Below are 14,566 nucleotides of genomic sequence, written 5' to 3' on the forward strand. Positions count from 1 at the left end.
TAGTTTTGGGATTCAGCTGATGCACAGGAGGTGGGAGGTAAAATAATCAGATGGAAAATAAATCCTGCGTGCGGCTATAAGTTGCTGGTAGCCTGCTGGGAATGCAGCCTCAGAATAATCATCTCTGTAAAAGCCATGTCAAAGCTCTCTCAATGGACACAAATTCCCTGCTTCTATTTTTTCATTCGCATATTTAGAAACTTAAGGTGCCGTGCATTATACTTGATGACTCTGGGGTCACCGGCACCAGGGGGGCAAGGAGGGGATTTATCAATCAGGACTCCTCGTCTTTCTAAAGCTGAATAAAAAGCAACCCATGAAGAGACAAACCAGTCCCCTTTTAACCAAAGGCTTTTCTTATTCATTAGATCCGGATTCTGGCTTCTCCCTTTACCTCCTTTATGGAGAACGAGCCATCTCAACCATACAAAAACCGCTCAGTGGAAGGAGACAAAATTAAAAAAGATCCCTGAACTAAAAGTTAAGCACCAGCGATCTTCAATGACTGAGAGAAAATAATAATTATATATATTTATGATCAGTGGACATTCAAATTGGGCAGTTAAATCCATTCAAAAGGGCTTCACTATTTAGTTGTTCACTTTGATTTTGACTATCATAAGAAATACTGAAAAATCGCTGTTGTGTTTAGATTAACAAACACAATGAGCATAGAAGAAGTAGTATTATCGTATTGGTCATTTTCAGCAAATAATAGATATGTTTGAATTTCCTCTTTAAAGTACTTATACAGCATTAATGCAATACATTTCTCAGGATATTTGTTATGATTTTTACATTCCCCCCAGTTTTAAGTTATCCCAGACTGGTGCTAACTAAAGCACAAATAGTCCAATAATTATTAAAAAAAACATAATTTTGTAACACTTACAAATTGTATTTTGTTATTTTCTATAGCTAAACACGTTAAATTATATTTTGTTCTTTTCTACAGCCAAACATCCTCTCAGACAAAAACACCTGAACTGAAGTAAGGATTCAATAGGATATTCTTTTAAATGAATGTTATTGAAACTCTTTAGGCCTAAGTGGTATGAGGGTTTATGAGAAATCCACCCTAAGTAAACGACTTCCCATGTGACCTGGGGCAAGTCACTTAACCTCTGTCTTCATGCCCACCACCCAAGTTTAAACAAGAGGATTGCTCAGTTCCATCCCCATACACTTCTCAAGTCCCTTTAGACCAAATCATTTTGCTCAGGGTGAAAAGCCCTCGACACAGAGCTCTCACAGTAAGCAAATATACCATTTCTATTTGAATGTGCAACACTTAGGGGTCACATCTAAAGCTAATAAAAATAACCGGGTTTAAACTGCAGCGTTTTTGCAACGCCTGTTTTTTTAAAATCTCACTTTAAAAAAAAACATTTAAAGAATTTTAACTTCTGAACCAAGGATTATAAGGTAACATTTGTCATTTCCTCTCACAACATACAGATGCCCCGGTCATCTAATGATATTAAAATCATCTTTAGTTTAGTTATTCGTCTCCTGGTTTTTCCCTTAACTTTTGCGAATCTACAAGAGACTGTTGCAAGCCAATGAGGAGCGCCGATGCTTGTGAATGTAGCATTATGGCCCAATCTCTTTCTCAGTCCCTGAAAGACTGTTTAAATGGTTTGGTTTATTATTGCCCAAGGAAGGCTAAAGGCTTCTGTCAGCATTTGGGAGAGGGAATCACTGCCTCTTAACTGGACAGCTGTTCCGGCCTTACCCCACTTTTCATATGGATATGTATGTTAATGACAGGCAATGGACTGGAGATGAAGAGGCCTGAGCGCCAGGCCCTCTCTTCAGCGCACTTCTAAAGCCTCCACAAAAGGAGCAGTAAAAGAGGCTGAAATGGTGAAGCTCCCACTTTTGTGCCCTGAATTAGTTCTGCAAGCAATGAAAGTGATCTTTTCTGGACGACAGGGGAAGTCTGCCGATGGTTGGACCGGCTCATTAGCACAAAAGTCTGTTGGGACATATAATTGACTGATGCAGATACCCCGCCTGTCACAACACAGCACAGGCTGTGAGACCAGAGCACACAGAGAAAACACCTTTCCTCTTCAGAAACTCACCTAACAGTTTATATCAGAGCCCTCCCCCTGTCTTTAGGCGCTGTTGTATTTACTTCCTTCATGCAAATGTTGCATCTCGTAGCCCGTTGACAGCTATGGAGCACAGCTTCCTGTTGCTGTCAACACTGTTGATATCACCCATTCCATCTATTGACTCAACTCAGTGGGAGGACAAAAAAAAAAAAAAGATAACACAACCAGTTTGGGTGTGTCGAGTGCTCCACCTCTACATGCTAGAAAATTGTTAGCAAAATGTTGATATTTCATTATCGTCTAAATCTACCCAAATTAAATGGTAATTAAATAGAATGAGAATATCTTTTTTGACAGTGCAGGCACAATTTCACATCAAAAGTTTGAACGTTTTAGTTTTCTTTTCTGTTAACGTTTGGTGTAAATATTTAGTTTTAGATTATTTAAAAAGGGTAAAATAACTTACATGTGCTTCTACTGGAATATTAAATTGTTTTCCTGGTATGCAGCAGGAATCTCTCTGTCTCTCTCTCCCTTTTCTGCTTCATTTATAGAGGAGAGACCGGAGTAACAAACATGCTCAGCACACCAGAAGCCCCTAATGGCTGCATCGTGGTTAAATTGACTGGAAAATGCCGTTTTAATTTCCATGTTAATTGAAATGGACTAATTGTTAATATATTCTGAGAGCAAAGTACGAAAACGGAATAATTTTCGCAAAATTTAATCCATTTAGAAATGGCTTTGGAACCGAGAATGTTTTGAATGTTTGTCCGGCCATGCTTTAAGAATGAATCACAGATAACAAAATAATTTGCCTTAAAGTTATTTAAACTTTTTGCACAGCCAACTTTTATAGAATTTATTTTGATTTCAATTCAGAGACTCGGCACAGTGTAAAGGAGTCCACTTGAAAACAATTGCCATTGTTTTTCTATTTTTAAGCAAAAGAATTTTGTCAAGCAGCTAAATAGGGTATTCTTCATGGTCTCCCTTCTTCACGGGCAACTATAGAAATTAGCCCTACGTTTCTCGGCTCTCACACATGGATACACACGCTTGCATGGACACAAGAAAAATTTCTTTTCTTCTGTCAGCATTCCTGGCCAACAATGGCTAGATTAGTGGACGTGAGGGCCCCCTCGGGGGCACGCATTGTGGCACAGAATACCCTCGGCAGGAACAGCTGGTAGGGGTTAATGGCTACTGAACCTCTCAGCCGGAGTCCTTTCTCTATTGTGTGTACCGCTCATGGGAAGGAAGGGGGCCACTGACAGCTTCTGGGGTGTGAGGAACCCACAGAACAGCACCCGGGTCACCCCAAATGGGGAGCAGGGCAGAGGGTGGGGGAAGGCGTAAGGGGGAGGGGGACCTTGATGCCGAGGGTGGTAGGATGGTGGCAATAGGGAGGTCTCCGTGGACCAGAGACCAAAAGCTGCACATCAACACAGCCAGCGGTAGAATTAGCATCAGTGTATATTCAGATAACACTAAGGGCTGCACAATGGGAGGGGGCAAACTGTACACAAGGGGGAGGGGGGGGGGGGGGCTTTGCAGAAGCTATAAGGGACATCAACACATTGTGGGAGTTGCTGTTTGAAAGCACATCCAATAGTGTCAGTATAGTTACCACTCATGCTCATGCTAAGATTTTCAATACATGCTATAAAAAACCTGACACAAATCTTATCATTCTCCCCTTTGAAGGGATATTTTTTGCTTTTTTTGTGTTTTCATTAAAGTAATCGTTTGAAAACAGTCCAGTGTTATAAGTTCACGGTTTGCATGTAAAGCTAAACTGAATAAAAAAAACATTTTTTAAAGCTCCTTTTTTCGCAATTTATTCCCTGGTCCAGTTGCACCTTAACGATTGCGTTGCCTCAGCTCGCTGATAGCCTGATGCGAGGGGTCACTCTGCCGGGGCTTCCAGCCTCTGTAATGGCCCCACGCATTAGTATTCAAAGCTGAGGATACACAGAAGTAAGCAGTCCTCAGATGCTGCCTCTTGCTTCTGCCTGTGTGTGTCAGCTAGAAGAGCAGCTCTCCCCTCCAGTCCTTCTGATGTGCGTGCGTGTGTGTGTGTGTGTGTGTGTGTGGCCTGTGTCGCCTTGTCTCGTCAGCATCACAGGGCTCGAGGCTCGCCACCCAGAGGGGCCCCTCTGTCAGGGCCAGGGGGGACCGCACCTATGATTTAATCCCTCAGCTACACAACCCCCCATCCCCTGCTGTGCAGCGTGGAGAAGCCCCTCTCCCTGATCCACCCAAGCCTCAACCAGCGGCTACACTCATTAGACGGCTGATTATGATAGTGTGCCGGTGTAATGTTTAATCGAGTCTGACACCTGATTCGCCATGTTACAAATCCTGTCATGCAAATTGAGCCGTTTGTGTTGTTGGAAATGGCGAGATGGGCTATGAAATGAAAGGCTAGTCCGGAAATGAGGCACGGGTGGGGGGGGGGGGGGGGGGGGGGGGGGACGCGTGACCTCTGTTCCTGCCGCTGTGATTACAAAGATGTGAACAAGTATCTTTCGCTTGGTTTATCGCCTCGGGCCGGGACACATTAAATTAACATGGTGTTTTTCTCCCCACAGGAATCAGGAAAAGCATCTCTGGGCAAATATCTCATCACCCCCCCCCCCCCCCCCCCCCCCCCCCCCCTGCAAACAAGTGCAGGATAATGCGCCTCTGGGAGCACATTCTTTGAAATCTCGCCAGTCTGCAGGAGCCGTGAATAATTCAAAGCCCGATGCCACATCAGGTTTCGAGTTTTCGCACAAAAGAGGTAATATAGCATCGTATGTGGCTGCAGTTAAATCAGTATATACATGACACATCTCTAGAAGTACCAAATGTAATTTGAGTATTCAGTATCGAGCAAAGAAAATCATTGGCCTGCCGTTGGAAGGACCTTCCGTTTTCTTGCAAAGACAAAAGCCAATTGCTGATCCGAATGCTCATTTCAATTTAAATTGTAGAGGAGCTGGTTGACATGTTGATGGGGCACAATCAATGGAGAAGCGCAACAACTTGCCATTTTTCACTGACACCTGTTTTAAGAATGGCCGCTCCTCATCTGGAGCCAAAGGTGACAGCCCAAAACCAGTGTTCTCAAATGCTCATCTGGTTTCACTTATCAGCCGCCTGACTGTAAACATTTAATTTCCTCATCCTGTCGAGATGTCTTTGTTGCTGGTTGTTGCTCGGGCTTTAATCTGAAAGACAAAGTCGGCCGGATAGCTCCCCCACTTTCTGTTTGTCTCTCTGCTTCCTCCTCTCTCACCTCTTGTGACAACCTTGTCTTAAGAGCTACTTAAGTTCACGTTGCAGTATTTCTTGCCCTTTATTCAGTGAGCAAAGGTCCTCTAAAATGTTCTTCTTTTAAGTGGTTCACTTGGTCTCTTTGTCAATCTGAGGTTTCAGTGCTGATGTTTATCTCCTGGTCAACAATGGATTACATTACCACAAACATTGTCTGATGCCTTCAGTCAAACAGGGACTTTTTTATGCCCCCCCTCCCCCTCCCCCCCCCTCCTCCCTCCTCTTCCTCCAGTGAGGATATTTTTGTGGAAATTAAACAGTACTGTGAATCCGACGTCTCCGGGCGGACAGCCAGAACTCAGTTGTGAGTTATTGCTGCAGCAGAGGCCTTTTATGTGAGTCAATTTGCGTCGCGGTGGAAATCTACCTGTTTTTACAAGTCATCTCTTCCGAGAAACACCTGCGCTGAGCAACAGGCTCATTGTTTTCCTCTTAGTTACGCCGTTAAGGCTGAAAGACCGGCGAGACAACACCGGGCAGGTTTGCTGAATCACTCATCATTCCTGGCGCCACTCGGCTGACTGAAGAGTTCCTGTCAGAATCATGACTGATGTTGGCCTACAGATCCTGTAACTTGTTAGTACCGTTATATTATGTTTCTTTGCTACAAAGGGAACACAAGCTGATCTTTGGCAGCCATTAAAGAATAAAGTCGCTTTGATTTACGATTGCCCAATTAAAAATGTTTCATTACTCCACGTGGCAAAATACAAACGATTCATCTATTTATTGAATTTTCTTTTGGTAAATGGGAATGTAACAGATTGTCAGGCGTGTGTGAATCGGGGGACATAATTTGAATCCACACGGAAGAACAGAGTAGATTCTGAAAAATTAGTAGTTTGTAGAAAAATACAAAAGTGATCGTGAAGGACAATGATTTCTCTCAAACAGGCAGTGCAAACACAGCGTGACTTATTTTCAGCCTAACTTAGAGTCAAGCTTCTTTTATCCATAGGTTATTGAGTATAAAAGAGTGCCTTTTCTGTTAAATATAAATGTTACTGTTTTCCCAACTGCCCCTGGAATATTGTAAAGTTATTGATTAGTTGTCATGTTCGGCGGCTCTTATTGATGGCACAAGAATGTGAAAGTAGCTAGCAACTTCTATGTAAAGATCAGGATTTATTGCCCAGAATCTCTTGAACAATTTTATCAAAAGCCTATTCCACTGTGACATTTTTTTCCCCCCATAAATCAAAGAGGGGGAATCTATCACTGGACAGTAGTGAGAGATAGATGAGTAGAGGGATGAGAGGGTCAGCAGAGATTTTTCACTGGTCCACGCCGCCACAGCCGCAGCATCACTTTTCACCCTTATGAATTGGTCTTTTACTGACTGGCTGGGGCTTTTAATTCGTTCCACACACTGTGGGGAGAAAAAATCTTTCAACATTTAGGCTTTGCACATAAGATAATGTATTGATTGTTAAAGAAATGGTTTTCTGGCTCTTATTTTGATAGCATAAACTTTAGATAAATGGTTCTTGGGAGATGGATTAACTCGTATGGTATTAATATCCTGGATATATTCCATGTTGGGAGGAAAGATATGATGTATCATCACCATCTTCTTAATATATGTAATTTGTGTAAATTTAAATAGATTACATAAAGACATGAGCAAACGTGTGAGGCAGTTCATGACATGTTGGTGACATATGTCATGATGAGTCAGATGTGCATCCGTCTCCTCAGGCAGACAAATTGTGATTCACAATATAAGGAAATAATATTTTGGGTGAGATCTTCTTGTAAAATAATAGGAATGAGCGTCTACAGCAGCACTTAATTGATATGCAGAGTTCTTTCTAATTTTTCTTTCAATTGTGTCCATTTAAATCTATTCAAAGACGCATTTGTGTGCCAACATGTAGCTACTAGAACTCTTTAGGTGTTTTAAATGGGAACTGTTTGGTAACAAAGGCAGGCCTATGTTTTTAATCTATGAAAGTCCACACAATATTATATTGTTTAGAGAAATAATTGTGTTGACCATCGGAAGTTTTCTTTTTCCTCTTTTATGTCATGGATTTCTTCCGTTGTCATTACTCTCAGCGTGGAGTGTTGGTGCACCTTTGGTCCGTCCACCCAATCCTACTTGATTGAAGGCCTTCATTTGCGATGCCGCCATGTAAAGTAGAAGCCTTGAAATATCACACTGACCTTGGCGGTTCTTTATGATTCATTTTTCCCTGACACCCTATCGTGAGATGGGTTTTCTCAATAGTTCTATACCCGAGTTACATTCTATAACTCTATCCGTGATTCTAAAATATAATCAAGCAATAAATGCTGTGAAGCTATAGTGCAGTGTTATCATGTTCTTTTTGTCTTGGTGTTAAATGTATCATTTTGTTGATGGTTGAAAAGCATTTGTTATGTCATTTCGCATTATTACCCCATTGAATAACAGAAGGACCTTTACAGGAAAAACATTTCTAAAAATGGCAATTTTAGACCAGAATGATGAAAGCTATTTTGCTTTACTGATGTTGAGATTTTGCTGGCAAGTATGTAAATAAACCTTAAAAACACAATATTATCTAAATAATTTACATGAACTTAGCATTGCTGCCAACTTAACACACAGAATTTCCAAAAAATGGTTTGTAAAATAGAATTCAACATTATTTTGTCCATCTAAAATCGAGTCAGCTTTTTAGCTCATGCAGGTTTTCCCTTTTATCTTGTACGATTTTTTTTCTGAAAATTGAACCTTTTCTGTGTTTTGGATGCATTTTTTCTGAAACGTCACACATAATTCCACAACCCTCCTCCTCCGTAGCGACCCAATAAAATTGGTTGTGTGGTGAAGTGGCTCCGCGCTCTTGTCAGGTGACTTTGTTGTGTCTCGTGCCCTCAGGCACACTGGCAGCCAGGAAAAAGGCATGAGTGAGACGCCTAGTGTCGTCTGACTGTCTGATTTACTGTCCTGCTGCGTTTGAAGTGGGACAGGCGGAATTCACTTCACTCTGGTTCTCTGTGATCAGTCCCCCCCCAGATTACAGCCCAGGTGAGGGCCCCCTCACCATCAAGCACAGGATATAGGAAGTACCTGCCACTCAGGGCCCCTGGGCATTTTCTGCTAAACTCGTCTCTCCCACAATCAGCGTGTGTAACGTAGCGCTAATGTTTCAATGTACAAGATTCTTATGGCGCCGCGCAGGTGTATTGACTAACTTTAAAGAAGACCGTGTGATTTCAAAATGGGTTGAAATGTAACGCGTGAGAACAGCTTGTGGCGCTGAGCTGTTTTAACCCCGACAGCAGAGTAAAGAAAGCCTGGCGTCAGCTACGTTTGTCTTCTCTTTTTTTGTCAGACCTGTTCAGCACACGGACACACGAGTATTCCACGTGTTTTGTTCGGCTGTAGCTCTCCTTTGACAACAAGCTTTTTTCTTTATTTTTTACAAAAGCAACAGTCGCTGCTGCTCGAGCCAAAATGTGGTTGTTTCATCATCATTGAGGATTGTTGGTGACGGAGTGTAAATAATCCAAACGCCTCTCTTGACGGAAGACACTTTATTCCAGACAGACCACGTCTGCTACATGTATGCATCAAAACGTGCTAAATATTTATGTATTTTTCAATTCACAGGTCTTCCCACCTAATCAGCAACCGGCGTATACGGGCTTCAGGACAGAGTGATGTTGGCATGATGTGGCTGATTAGAGTCAATCAGCGGGGCGGTGGAAACCGACATTTCAAAACAACCACGCAGACAGAGGTCTGGAATTTCTCCTCTGAGCACATCAGCTAAGGGCACATCCCAATTTTCCATGGACCAAATGACAGCTTGATTGTGAGCGCCATGTTCACGTGGAATTGGGATGCTGATTTGGTGCATTTAAAGAGGATCCAGAGAGGAGAAAGGCTGAATACAATCAACCAAAAGTTAAATAGAACATTGGTGTCAAAGAAATTGATTGTCCAAGATGTTGTAAGGGAGATAAAATATCCCAAGAACAAGTCACTTTTAAACCATTTTGTTGCGTAGCATAATCAGGGAAATTTTAGAATCATCATTGTATGAGTTTGCACCACTGATTTAGGTTCATATGCACATTTGATTATGCCAAGTGCACGCAGGGAATAATAATTCAGCATGCTTGCTTAAAACACTATCTATAGTTAAAATGTTGCTGTTATTTTTATGATGGTGTGTTTAAAATGTTGCTGTTATTTTTATGATGGTGTGTTTAAAATGTTGCTGAAAACATAAAATTGCTTTAAGGTCTAAAAAACACTTTCAATTGTTGAACTAGTTCAAATATAACTGTGAATATATTCAACAGTTTCTGATTGTGCTAAAAGCACCGTATATTGATAACAGGTCAAATTAGGGTCACATGAGGACCAGTGATTTTGAACAATAGTTACAATAGCAACTAAACTAAATTAACAAAAATAATGTCTTTTAGGTCTGTGATGAAGTCAGGGGTGAAATCCACAATAAGAAATTAGATCTTTTATCTCACAATAAAGTCAATGACTGCGAGGAAATAAACATCACTACAGTGGAGTACCATGCATTACCATGTGTCAGATAAGAGTCTTTCAAGTGTCTTTAGAGAACTAAATAACTGCTATTGATATTTTAGCATGTCAATGGCCACCTTAACTCTCAAAGCTGACATTGTTTTTATTTAAGGATTAGGCCTTTGCTGTGGGCATGAGTTAAGTTTCCCATTATAGAGGAAATCAGAAGAAAGCAACATTTAAATGAAGGATAAGAGGCCTCTGTGTGTCAAGAGCTAAGATAAGCAGTTTCTGTCTCACAACGCTGCTGTTTCAATTACGTACTTCAAGGGAAAACAAAGTAATGGTGACACCACTTATATTGTGCAGCTAATGAATATTGTTTTCTCATAGAATGACATGACTATCCATGATGAACACTTCAAAAGGAAATTCAAGACAAAGAAATACAGTATATTTTTTTGTTTGATGGTATTCCATTCTCTTCTTATTTTGAAATGTGTATGAATAATGCTCCATACACTCAATTCACATGACGTAATTGTCTCTGCTCACTCAGCTCAGAGGACATAGTCCAGCCTCTTATGGTGTACAAATAATATACTTGTAGGTGTCTGTTTAACTTTCAGTTGGAGATTGATGACTATTTCACAATAAAACACAAAAACATCACAATAAAAAAGAAAGAATGTTTAATTTGTGAGTTCTTTTTTTAGATGGAAATTGTCATTTGGGGAATCAGTGACTTCAGCGTTACCAGTTTCAACTGTTAAAAGCACAAACTTACAGTGGATTGACAAATCTTTGTATGATGTTCTTCAGGCAGCCGTGGGTTCCAAATTGAATAACATGCACATTTCTCAGCCACAAAGGGAAGCCATCACTAATTAAAACCAAGTGATTGATGACACTGACGCTCCACGCCAAAGCAGGATAAATCACTCTCACCGTCACTTTGCCGCATTGGTTCCTCTCTCCACACCAGAAGCTTCTGTAAGTTCAACACTTCCTCAGCTGAGGGGAATAAACAACTGCAAGAACACAGCCGCGTTGCCGTGGTTTTGTTTATAATATTTTGTTGTGAATTACGTCCTTAAGACTGCAGCTTCTTAGTCACATATTTGAAATAATCTGAGATAACAAAGTCACTTGTGAAGGCCAACATCAGTGTATGAATCTAATATATATGAATTTAACTGTACTGTACATGCTCTGCATTATGTTTAGCTGTGTGGAACTTTGACCTATTAAAAGGGAAGCCGTCAACCTTTCCGTCCAACGACGGCACTTTGTGAGTAATCGCCGTCTAATGGCTTTCATACTGAGTCGGGGTATTATTCACACAAACCCACATTTACCTTTATTTACTTGCACTCACATTTCTGAAGCTTCAGATTTGTTCAATGAGTTTTGCTTTTGCTTTTTTGTCCTTTTATTGATGAACAAAAGCAAGCATGGCACAAGTCTCACTCAGGAAGACCAGTGACTCCGCTAATAGGCAACTAAAAGGGCCGTTGATGTTGAATAGATGAACAAAAAGGTGAGTGAGTTCCTTCCACATGTTGATAATGTAAGTACACAAATGAATGTATAGAGTCTAGACATTGAAATTGAAATGTATAACAATGTACGTCCTTAATGTAACATGATCTATTAGGCGTAACGTTTCTACAGTTGGTCAGCACATACCATATCATCTTTTTGATGCATTTTATTTTTGAACTTGCAAGCTTACCTGAGAACTACTAGTGCGCTGTTGTAATATTTCCAGAGGGGATATCTTAATATTGGTTAAATAGTCACCTTTAGTTTTACATAAATCATCCCAAATTGGAGCTTGATATTTTATCACTTCTTGTTGCCAAGACAACCGAACGGTGAAAATAATTCTCTCTCCTTTGTAAATCCCTCTTAATCTGATCACACATACGTGGTGCTTATACTGTATCCTATAGATTATCTGTATTTTACAGTGGTTTAAAACGTCTCTCGTCGAAAAATGTTGTACTCTTAAACTGCATACAAGTTAGATCCTGTCAGTGGGTTAGTTCTGTTCAAAGGGCCCATTAGTGGGTGCAACCTTAGCCTGCAGCTAAAAGGCCTAATGGGGTGTGTGGGGGGAGGGGGGTTCACCTGAGAGGTGCACAGCTCTCCCCACTGGGCTTAATTTGAGAGAGGGGTGGGTGGCAGCTTCTGAGGCTTTTACCATTACACAGGACTTCATTGTGGCTGCTGACCGTTTGATCTTAAAATAATTTACTTAATGATCTCACCACGGGAGCAATTGGTGCTGCTCGATTAGTCTGCAAGGTCTAATGGACATGGGAAAGAAAGAAGAGGAGGAGGAGGACGGGAAGGAGGGTGAGAGGTAAGGTGGGGTGGCACAGTCAGAACTAAATTAATCTATGTAACCTTGGGGAGGTACAATTTTAGCATAAATTCTGAGGCATGATTCTGACAGTGCTACAAAAATGTACAGCCTGAGACATAAGCAGCACTTTTACAAGCCAGAATGAAAAAGGAAACTGTGGTTTAGTTACAGTAATATCGAAAGCCAAAAACAACATAGAATTTACATATATTCAACTTTTGCATTTGCATCTATCACGCTATGTATATGGGAAATGATATGGCAAATGCGTTAGTAGAGTGGGCTACCCACAAAATATATACATTCATCAACAGGATTTAAATTATATTAAATTCGCATATTTATGATATTCAAATCAACCATGATTTCAATGTGATTTGAAACTAATATAATTATTTTTTCAAAGGTGAAATGTACCCATAACATACTTAAAGTGATATAGTAACTCTAGTTTAATTCTAATGAAGAGCCCAAACATTATCAAATTAAATAATCCGATAATTTTGGTCTGTAACCTCAATTGCAATATATTAGAATACTTCATATTTGATAAAAGCATAAGCCAACAAACTATATGAACATCCTGGATGGTCCAAACCATAACAGCCTCAGCAAAGAGTTGGTCACTCCTCCTCGAGCACACACACACGGCTGAAAGGCCTTCCTGACCTCTGTGCAGATAACAAGCCAAAGAAAGGCGCGACGGGGTCTAATGCAGCCATTAGAAGACAAGATGGTTGCATTCAGGTGCGGTTTACAGCAATCCCTCTGGCAGTATGGAAAGCGGAAAAGGGAGGGTGGGTGATTAACAAAGACAACTGTTATTAAATCAAAATCGGGAGTTTTTTTTTATTTATAGCACGTGAAGTTGTCTGTGACAAGTCATGGCAAAATCTGGCTCACTGGCAGGAAGATGTACCATATAAATCTCTGAATGGAATTTTTATTTCTGACGGGATGCTGCAGCATAATTAGTGTTATCACATTTAATGATGAACTACATGTGTTCTTCTTTTCAGTGTTAAATCCTTATTCAGGGAAATTCTAGACCGTTAAGTGATCGCTGTCTGAGCATTGATTGTAAGTCAGTCAGCGGGGAGTAAATTGTTCTACACATCATGGAATAGTGACTTAAATTAACTTTGCAAAATAAAAGGTTGATTTCCTGAAATATTTTATTCAGATATTGACAACACCCAAAAACGTGTTGACTAAACAGAGGGGACAAACACTTGAGCTTTGACTTTGACTGGTTTTATGATTTTAATTTTTTTATTTAACCTGGGAATTTTCTCAACAATGCAGTAACTGCTGCCGATGTGTTTGCTGATTTATTTTATATATGCACTCAAAAAAATTATCATAAGTGAATTTCATTAAACTGTGCATTTCATAATTTAAATCCAACATTTCCTTTTTATCTCTTCAATTCCGAATTAAAAAACTGAAGGAAAAAAAGGCTGTTGTTGTACCGTTCCTCTGCCCGAAAAACACACATGGATGTTCATAGCTATCGGACTCTAAGGCCTCAGATGAATTTCAAACATTATTGACCTACCCCCGCCCCCCCCCCCCCCCCCACCCCCCTCCCCCATTGAATGGTAGTAATCCTTGTGCCGGGGCCCTGCCAGAGACCACGAGGCGTGCATATTAAAAGTTTTTACTGAGGCTCCACAACACCTGCGATCATCTCACCATTGAGCCTTGCACCACAAGAACATAAATCACGGCTTGTGAGTGGAATATCTCATGGAGGGCCAACATTCCTCTGCTCGTGCTGGGATTAGGAAATCAAAAGGGCACACGCTCTGCAAATGCTACGCGAGGCCCCGAGGAGGCCGGGATGTTGAGAAACAGCCAAGGAGGCTCACTCAGCTCTGTCATTTATAATGGTGCCGGACTGACAGAAGCCCTTGGGACATTACCGCTTCAAACCCTAAACACTGACTGTATGTGTCATCCCAACAAGTACAAATTATGGTCTAAACCAAGCGGAAGAGCTACTGCAAATTGCAGGAAAGGGTTTTCTGTGTCTTCATTATCTTGTTAGATTTTTTTCTTGGATAAATGTGTTTGCAGCAGCATCTGGCTACGATGAACCGCCTGAGAAGAGTAATTTCACCACAGGGACTTGCTGAATTTGCCATTTTACTTCACACGATACATGTACAAATGCTATGGAGAATCTGGATGCATTGGCCTGTCATAAGCAAGGCTGCTCTCATTTTAGCAGGTGTCTGCGTTGCTCAGCAACATCTGCCCTCCTGTATGGTCCATTATTTACTATGCAGAAAGGGAAACTTAACTGTGCAAAATCCCAGTGGTTGATAT

The sequence above is a fragment of the Gasterosteus aculeatus genome, chromosome 20 (genome assembly GCF_964276395.1).
Source record: "Gasterosteus aculeatus chromosome 20, fGasAcu3.hap1.1, whole genome shotgun sequence".
Classification (NCBI taxonomy): Eukaryota; Metazoa; Chordata; class Actinopteri; order Perciformes; family Gasterosteidae; genus Gasterosteus; species Gasterosteus aculeatus.